At 26.3% G+C, this 8,908-nt stretch overlaps 1 protein-coding gene across 1 annotated transcript in view; it reads right to left on the minus strand.

Moving 5' to 3' along the window:
• Slo2 (slowpoke 2) overlaps positions 1-5,288 on the minus strand; it is a 167,408-nt gene extending 162,120 nt beyond the window's left edge. Inside the window, exon 1 of the mRNA XM_083100976.1 lies at positions 4,941-5,288. The gene's annotated coding sequence lies outside the window, so the exon portion shown is untranslated. The remainder of the gene's footprint in view (positions 1-4,940) is intronic.
• Between the last annotated feature and the right edge of the window lie 3,620 nt (positions 5,289-8,908).

Below are 8,908 nucleotides of genomic sequence, written 5' to 3' on the forward strand. Positions count from 1 at the left end.
ATAAAAGTTTTATTTACGATGTTATTAAAAATAGAAATTTTAAGGGCTTCTTTTTAATCTTATTAATGGAGTATTAATTCAATTATTGAATATTATGTTAGCACAAGGTGCAAAAAATTAATTATGTAAAATTAAATACAAAAGATTATATTTGCAACAATTTTAAATGTCTTTAAAATCCTTTTTCTTTTAAATCCTATTGATTCACAATCATAAAGATGTTCTCTTTCTGCACATAATAAAATTATATCATTATATAGGAAATAATATTCTTGATATGATATGATTTCCATTGATATTTTCTACAGATTGATTTATCGACAGATAAATGTTCTTTCTCTTTATCATGATAGTAAAAAATTCTTCAGTTTCACATAATATACAGGGTGGACCATTTTAACCTTTAATGGAGAATAACTCGAAAACCAAGCCCGGGAGAGAAAAATGTTTCAGACAAAAGTTGTTTGGTTTCGAGGGGGCCATAAGATGGTATCATTGGTTTGATCTTGAAGAGTTATTTGAAGGTCACATGAAGGTCACCTTCAATTTCTTAAATGGAACCTACTATTTGTCATTGCATATTCTTGTAGCTTATCTCGAGAGCTTTCCAAAACACTATAATTAAGTACCTTTTCGTTAAGTACTTTTTGAGTTATGAGGCTTGAAATAATTTCTTAATTTTACATAAACCGTAAAATATCTTGTAAAATATTCATTTTTCGATTATCTTACCTTAATACTTTTACGTACAAAATAATGAGAGGAATCAACTGGTGTAAAGAAAACACATAGTTGTTTTGAAGAAAAAATATGTAATTTGCAATTAACAATTCCATATTTTTTCTTCAAAACAACTATGTGTTTTCTTTCATTCCTCTCATTATTTTGTACATAAAAGTATTAAGGTAAGATAATCGAAAAATGAATATTTTACAAGATATTTTACGGTTTATGTAAAATTAAGAAATTATTTCAAGCCTCATAACTCAAAAAGTACTTAACGAAAAGGTACTTAATTATAGTGTTTTGGAAAGCTCTCGAGATAAGCTACAAGAATATGCAATGACAAATAGTAGGTTCCATTTAAGAAATTGAAGGTGACCTTCATGTGACCTTCAAATAACTCTTCAAGGTCAAACCAATGATACCATCTTATGGCCCCCTCGAAACCAAACAACTTTTGTCTGAAACATTTTTCTCTCCCGGGCTTGGTTTTTGAGTTATTCTCCATTAAATGTTAAAATGGTCCACCCTGTATATGTATATGTACTAATTGTAAACATTAAACTAAATTTTTCATTCAAGAATGATTATCGCCTGAAAATTATTATTATTAATGACTAAACGTTCATTTATGAAGTTATCCAATCTTGCTTTAATTTCCCTCGAGACAAAACCAGCAAATTATGGTTAATAAAAACACGCAAATTTATTTAATTATCCAGATTCACAAGATATATCATATGACAGAGAAAGAGAGAGCAATAACATATGCAAGACTTGCTGATTAATTCTATTGCGTCATTCAATTCAATTTTTTTAACGATAAAACCTATATGTAGAAAAATTTTCAACTAATTAATTAACACACCAAGTGTATAAATGTAAATATATTAATTAAAACATTTTTTTTATAGAATGTTACATTGATAATAAAGAACACGAATTGAGGCAAAAAAATGGTACAATAACATAATAAGTAGTCACAAGATTAGTTTTTAATTTCAATAAACAATATATACAATGTTTGTTAAGTAATTTCAATTTGAAAATGTTTTTAAATTTGATAGTTAAATTTATTATTATTTTTCAGATTCAAATTTCAATCATTTTATGTTTCAAAAAAATTATGCAATATATAATCATATTAAAACTGAAGCAATATATTTTCATAACTTTATGCAAAAGATAACTGTTTTTTAAAGTAAAGATTTCTCTATATTTATATTGCATTATTTAATATTTATTTTTATTTTACATGTCTTAGAAGATGAAAAATCTTGTAAATTATAATAATTAAAGTTAAAGACGAGTTAAATAATAATTCATTCCAAACTTTTTTCGTTATAGAAAACAACAGCGATTGCAGTGCAATTTATTTTACGCAAATGGTTTCTTAAACAATGGTTAATCTAACTCTAAATGTCTCTAATTGTCTAGCTACTTTGATCCGATATTGAATTATAACAATATGTCGAAAAAATAAAAAAAAATGTCTCCTTGTTTTGTTTACATAACAAAACATATCAATTACAATGCTCATTGTGTTACACTAATGAACATTATCCAAGAAATTATCTTTGAAAAAGGAGATTAGCGAAAATCAGACAATAGTTTTTCGCCAACATAAGTATATTACGATTATCTGTAGCAAAAACGGTAATTAAACTCGTTAAAATTAAATTCCGAATGTGTGCCAATGACGTGTGCGTGTAAAGTTCTCGCATATTATCAAAGGATGACACAAGACAAATTTGCTTTCAGAAGAATGATAACTAAATTAATTAAATTACGTAATTCCGGGCTTCCTTTGAATTTCAATTGTATTTAGCGGTATTGTTTTTGCGAAAGCAGACGTAATAAAATTCTAACTAGAATGATGTAAGCTAGCTTGTAAGATAATAAAATTTACACATATTTCACCATTATATCTTTCATAATATCTATAGCAAAAAATAATGATTGTAATTTATTAACTGTAAGTGTACGTTTGCCAATACTGAAAATGATAGTTCCCACAATATTATGCTGATAACTTTAATTTAATGTAATTTAATTTAAATTAGTTTAATTAATTTAATTTTGTATAGTCACATATACATTTAAGCATCAAGAATTAAATACTATAAAAAATTTATTTTGACCTAATTTTATTATTTTAATAAAAAAATTTTAGTTTATTCTTATAAATATATATATTATGGAAATTAAAACTATGAAAAATATATGACTTTTGTGATCGATCGTGAAAATATGAAACCAAACAATCGCGAAAAATGTTATAGTCGCTCGAACTAAATTATTTTGTGACTGGATAATGCTGTATAAAAGATCATTTACCGTGATGATACCTAGATGAGTAAACGACGCGTTTTACGGGCAAAATTTTCTGATACGGCTCTCGAGAAAATTGGGAAATTTAAAAGAAGCTATGCTTGACGCGTCACATTTTGTATTCTTTATGCATATCTCGTAGCATGAAAATTCTGTGAAGTTCTTTCAATCTACACAGGAATTCCTAGCCAGCGCGTTGTAAGGATATTCCTATAATATCTTAACTTCAAATTTATATCGTCGACAAAATAGTTTATCCATGATGCAAATTGTACTTTATCAAAACAAAAACCATTATTAATTATGCCATATTCTTATGCTTGTTTTTATTATGTATGTACATTTCATTAAAATTGATTTTTAATCATGACAAAAGATCGATAAGAACGTAAAACAAAAGATATGCTTTACTTATCCTAATTGAAAAAGAGAAAAAATAATTAAATTATTGGAGCAATATTAAATTTAATTATATCTTAACCTTGAAATTTATGTTGTCCTTTATAGTCTCATAATGCTCCTATAATCTTATACTTTTATAATCATTATAAAAATTTTATAAACCCCTCCATAACTTTTAAATCCTTGGTTTGTTTACGTAATATCTCCAGTACATTTTAATTTTTTAAAACGGGTAACATTCATTTTTCAATTTCATTTAATTACCAATTTCTGACAAGTTTCTGACATTCTATAAAACAATATTTCATCGAAATGTAACTGTACAATTAACTAATAATCTACTTGCAACATGTTTTTCTCTTATTTCTTTGTTTCAAATTTAAAATTACAAAGATTTATTATCTCCCTAACAAATTATTTTATTATTATTAGAAATTATTTATATTGTTATTATTATTATATTCATTAATAATTATTATTGATTTATAATGAAAATGCTTATTTATTTTGTTCTCTCTTCCACATTACGCTTTTAAAATAATAAAAGATTAAATTGATCAATTAGTCTTTTCAATAAGAAACTAGTGATATTCAGTTAATATCACTTGATTTTGCTATTAAGACAATCATTAAACTATATTTATTCTTTGTGGAATCCGCATGTACATGATTCGCGCAATGTCCTTGTATCTGCTCTAATTAATGATGTTAAAGATACGAATGATATTGATCGATGATGAATATAATATTTTTCTGGGGTAACGCGAAAAGAAACGAACTCTGTTAAACAATTTAAGAATATTCCGTCTGTAAAATCGATCGGAAGAGAACTCGAATGCAATGCTATCGGACGTTAACAATGACGTCCGTCTTGAAATCATCGTTCAAGGTTCAATAGTTTGATCGTTTAAGAATCGATTTTCCTAAATAAGTAACGTCATGGATATACTCGGTGGTACATGCGAATCAAATGTGGATATCTTATACAATATATACATATATTTATGTTAATTTTCTGCACATATTTTTTCAAACTGTGTATATTTTTATTTAAAATTATCATTGTATTAAAATTATTTTCATTTTGTATAAAATTATTTATTAATTTAACATAGAATTTATTTTATTTTATTTGTCTAAAACGCTGCGATTTTATAATTTCTTCCTCTCTCTTTCTCTGTATATATGTATATGTGTGTGGGCGTGTATGTGTGTACATATACACATATATTAATATATAAAATAATGAAATCTTATCAAAAGTATTTTTAAAGCGTCAATATATAAAACATGGATGATTGAAAAAATCAGTCAAATTTTATAATTGTTCCTCAATTTTATCTTTACAAAAAAAATCTCTCAAACGTAAATTACGAAAGATAACACATATAAGCAACAAATATAATCTTCTCCAAAAAACAATAGTAATTAATTTCAATTATAATCTGCTACATCGTATCTTCAAGTCTATTAAATACGCGCACCTTTCGATTCAATCAGCGATGACATGTGCGCATCCAGGTTTAATAGTTTAACCACCAATCGTAAGCCACTCCAGAAATTGTATCGTAAAAATCCGCAAGATATCCCAGCACGTATAAAAAAAAAGAGACACCATAACTCAGATTTATATCGGATATATAACTTTCCTCGCGTTTATTTTCGTGTCACGTTCGTGAAAACGTCGGAAATCCTACGGAAATTGTCGCTGTAACGCGAATCACAACACGCGAAATTCATCTTGTCAATCTATCTTTGAACTCGTCACGCGAAATTTCGCTTCGGTTAATGGAAGTTGTACACCGCACGTGCTTCGCCACGTACGAAACACACGCCCGACGTTTATCCAACGGAGTCCCGCGCTTAAATGACGATGTACCGCGTCGTGATCGCAACGACGCTCACCCCTCGACGTGCCACCCCCTGCCGATCGTCGGTGGTGCACATTGCTTATCCAAGAGTATATGGACGAAAACAAGCTCGCGACTTTGCCCGATGAAAACAAACTCATTATGGTTGTCTTCGTATCCTCTTACATCGCATATCCTAGCCATTTCAACCTTCCACATTTTGCAAACTTATTTTAATGCAATATCTTCGCTTTACTGTCAGAATTACTTCGTAATTTTTCTTTTGCAATTATAATATATGTTCGCAATCATAATATTCTCGTTAGTCGCAAATTAGTATTTAAATTAGACACTCCCCTGAACTTATATATATATTATAGCGCGTGTTTTCTATTTTCGTTTATGTAGACAATTTATAGCTGAACCTCACCTTTGGCCTTAATTATGTCGTAATGTATTGTGCATGTGACGTTTATGTTGCCTTTCATTTCATTTGTGTTCTTCCGTATCAGTTTTCTCTATATGCTTTGACAATATCAGAAGCAATAATAATAATAACAATAATAATAACATAAAGACGGAAAACAAGCATTATAAAACCTAAATCTCTAAATTGTACACGTAGTGTAAATGATATGAAACAATTGAAGCAAGTAAAACTGCAGAAATTTGAGACATAATGCAAATCAACCTGTTTTTATAACGAAAACTATAATTTGTAATTTAAATAATTTCACGAATTTGTATATTATATATTTTAACGTTGTAAAACAACTGTAACTTCTTAATCCTTATAATTAGAAAAGTACTACAGGTTTTAGAAAACATTTGCTTATATATTAATTATTGTTTATGTTATTGTATATGTTAATTAAGTCTACATATTAATTTAGAAGTTTACGTATTAAGTTAAAGAATAATTAATATTAACATTTAATTAACATTTAACGATTTATTAATGTAAGCACACGTGCAGGTATACGTGTTTAAGATTTGGACTATATTATATGAGATATGATTAAGAAATTGCTGCTTTACTCAATTTTTTTACTAATCGATAATATTTTATTTAAAAAATCGATTATATTTTATTAAAAAAAGAAAAATATTGATTTTTCTAGTAGATTACTATGCTGATTTTAAAAATATATTGTGCACAATTTATCTTGTAACAAATTTAAAAAAAATAAGTAACAATTTATCGAACAGGGATATTTTGTGTTACATTATTTTTGTGAAACTTGCGAGAAAGAATTATTATATGAAAAAAATTAATTTCACGTCTTATTAAATAACATGTTATTATAATCTTTATCTTTTTCGCTTTTTTATCGTTGCTGTCAGCTACTTTTTATGCAACGTAATGCAAAATCCATTAACAAAAACAATAGACGGATAAGAAATGTATCATGCAAAGAAAAAGTCTAGAAAATGTATATAAATATCTACGCAAGACGGTTACAAAAGCACATGTGTTGCGATGTTGGGAGTTTCATCCTTCGCAATAACAAGAATGTAAATCATTCCTGCCAATTTTCCAGAATGGCGGGAGAAAATTTACAAAGCCTATTGAGACTACGCCTCACAACATAAACATTGAGAATTATTGTGCCTATAAGCACGAGGTTTAAAGGATGTATAAAAAATGGGGACTTTCATCAAAGATATGAAATATAAGACAAAATTATGAATATGACGTATCTTTATTTATTCTTCGTAGCAAAATATGACATTTTAATAGTTTTATTTCATTCAATATTCAATCTATATTTTTACTTCAAATTTTCTGTACTTATGTATCTATATCGCAATACTCATCGTAGCCATTATTTGCACGTAGAAAATTCTCCATTAATCTTAAAAAATAAAAAAAAGAAAAACAAATTTCCATTAAAGAATATTGGAACATGTTTATAGAAGGATAGAGCTCTCTCTCTCTCTCTCTCTCTCTCTCTCTCTCTCTCTCGCTCACTCTCTTTCTCTTTCGTCCGAAAAGAAACTACAAACTCTTTTTGAATTAGAACTTAAGTGTATAAAGGAAGAAATTCTCTCTTATTCTCCATTGTTCTTTTACGCGATTCTCTGATACCATTAAATTTACTTTAAAAAAAAAATTGCGAAACTAACGATTTTCTATGCGATGATGCTTTAAAGCTTTCATACAATATATTATATAAAATTTTGTACGTAAAGAATTATTCTTTTTTTTATTACAGTTTCTTAAGTAATTATAAAAGTATAGTTTATGTCAGATTTTAATTTTTTAATATTTATAGTTAACATCTTTTATATATCTATTGAAAACATTTAACTATTACAATATGAATTAGCAATACGAGTATTTACAAGATTAATTAGAAAATGGAGAATATATTTTAATTATATAAAGTATAAATGTGTTGATCATTAGTAAAAATATCTGATATCAATAAAATTATATCAAAATATTACAATTCAATTAGGGTTTATTAATATTTTGATATTTATTCTATGTTACTTTCTTTCACTAGACTTTTTCTTTGAAACATTGTTTCTAAGTTAAATTATGCAAAAAATGTATTATGATCCGGATTTCTCACAGTTTGATATCTCTAACAAGAAGTGTTTAATATGTGCAAAACATTAAGTATGAGATTAAATAATAAAATAACTTATAAAATATATTAAATCAATTAATATAAATTTAACAATCATAATGTATGAAAATCCAGATATCTCAATGCGCCTGATTGAAGAGATTTAATGATTCTAGATGCTAAAATATTAGTATATTCTAATCTAATTATAATAATCGATTTTAGATGTAGAAAAAATCTAATTTTCTAATTTTCTTTCTCTTTCTCTGAAATATATATCGGCATCTGATGGCACTCTATTTATGTCACATCCATATCTTTTCTTAATGTCATTGCATTTCATAAATACAATGCAGTGTCGCATGAAATGTCTTGACTTCATGACATCTAATATCAAACTGCCAATCTTTTCCAATATTTCTCTTAATATCTTTTCCAATATTTCTTGTAGCAAGCATCTTTCACGTAATCTAGGTACATGTTTATTAATATATTAGAAATTTTATTAGTTTATAACAATATGAACATAATAATTCATAATTTTTAATTAATAAATATTATATACAATAAATATTATATAAATATTACACACATTATATATAAATATTATGTATAAATATTATATACATATAATATTATGTACAAATATTAACTTTTATTAAACGCATATTATGTATTCTATTAGATATAAGCTTCTTTATAACATTTTTAAAATCAATTAAATATAAATGAAGCAAAAATAATAATTACTTGAGCACTTGAAATAATATAAATGAAAGAAAGATTGATAAGATTCTTAATTTTGTAATCAAAAACAAAAGTTTCAAATAGATAAGCCAAACAATATTAAATTTTATAATCTGGAAAACAGAAAATAACTATAATTAAAAAGATAATTTACGTTGCTTTTTTTTAATAATGATTCATATATTTTCTGCAAACAGAAATACATCCGCAATCATTCGTAATCAATATAATGAATATTAAATCGAAAAAATATAACAAGTAAATACACGCTGCAATCAA

This window comes from Camponotus vicinus, unplaced genomic scaffold, assembly GCF_025532165.1.
Source record: "Camponotus vicinus isolate PSW18456_S1 unplaced genomic scaffold, iyCamVici1.0 SCAF_5, whole genome shotgun sequence".
NCBI classification, from domain to species: Eukaryota; Metazoa; Arthropoda; class Insecta; order Hymenoptera; family Formicidae; genus Camponotus; species Camponotus vicinus.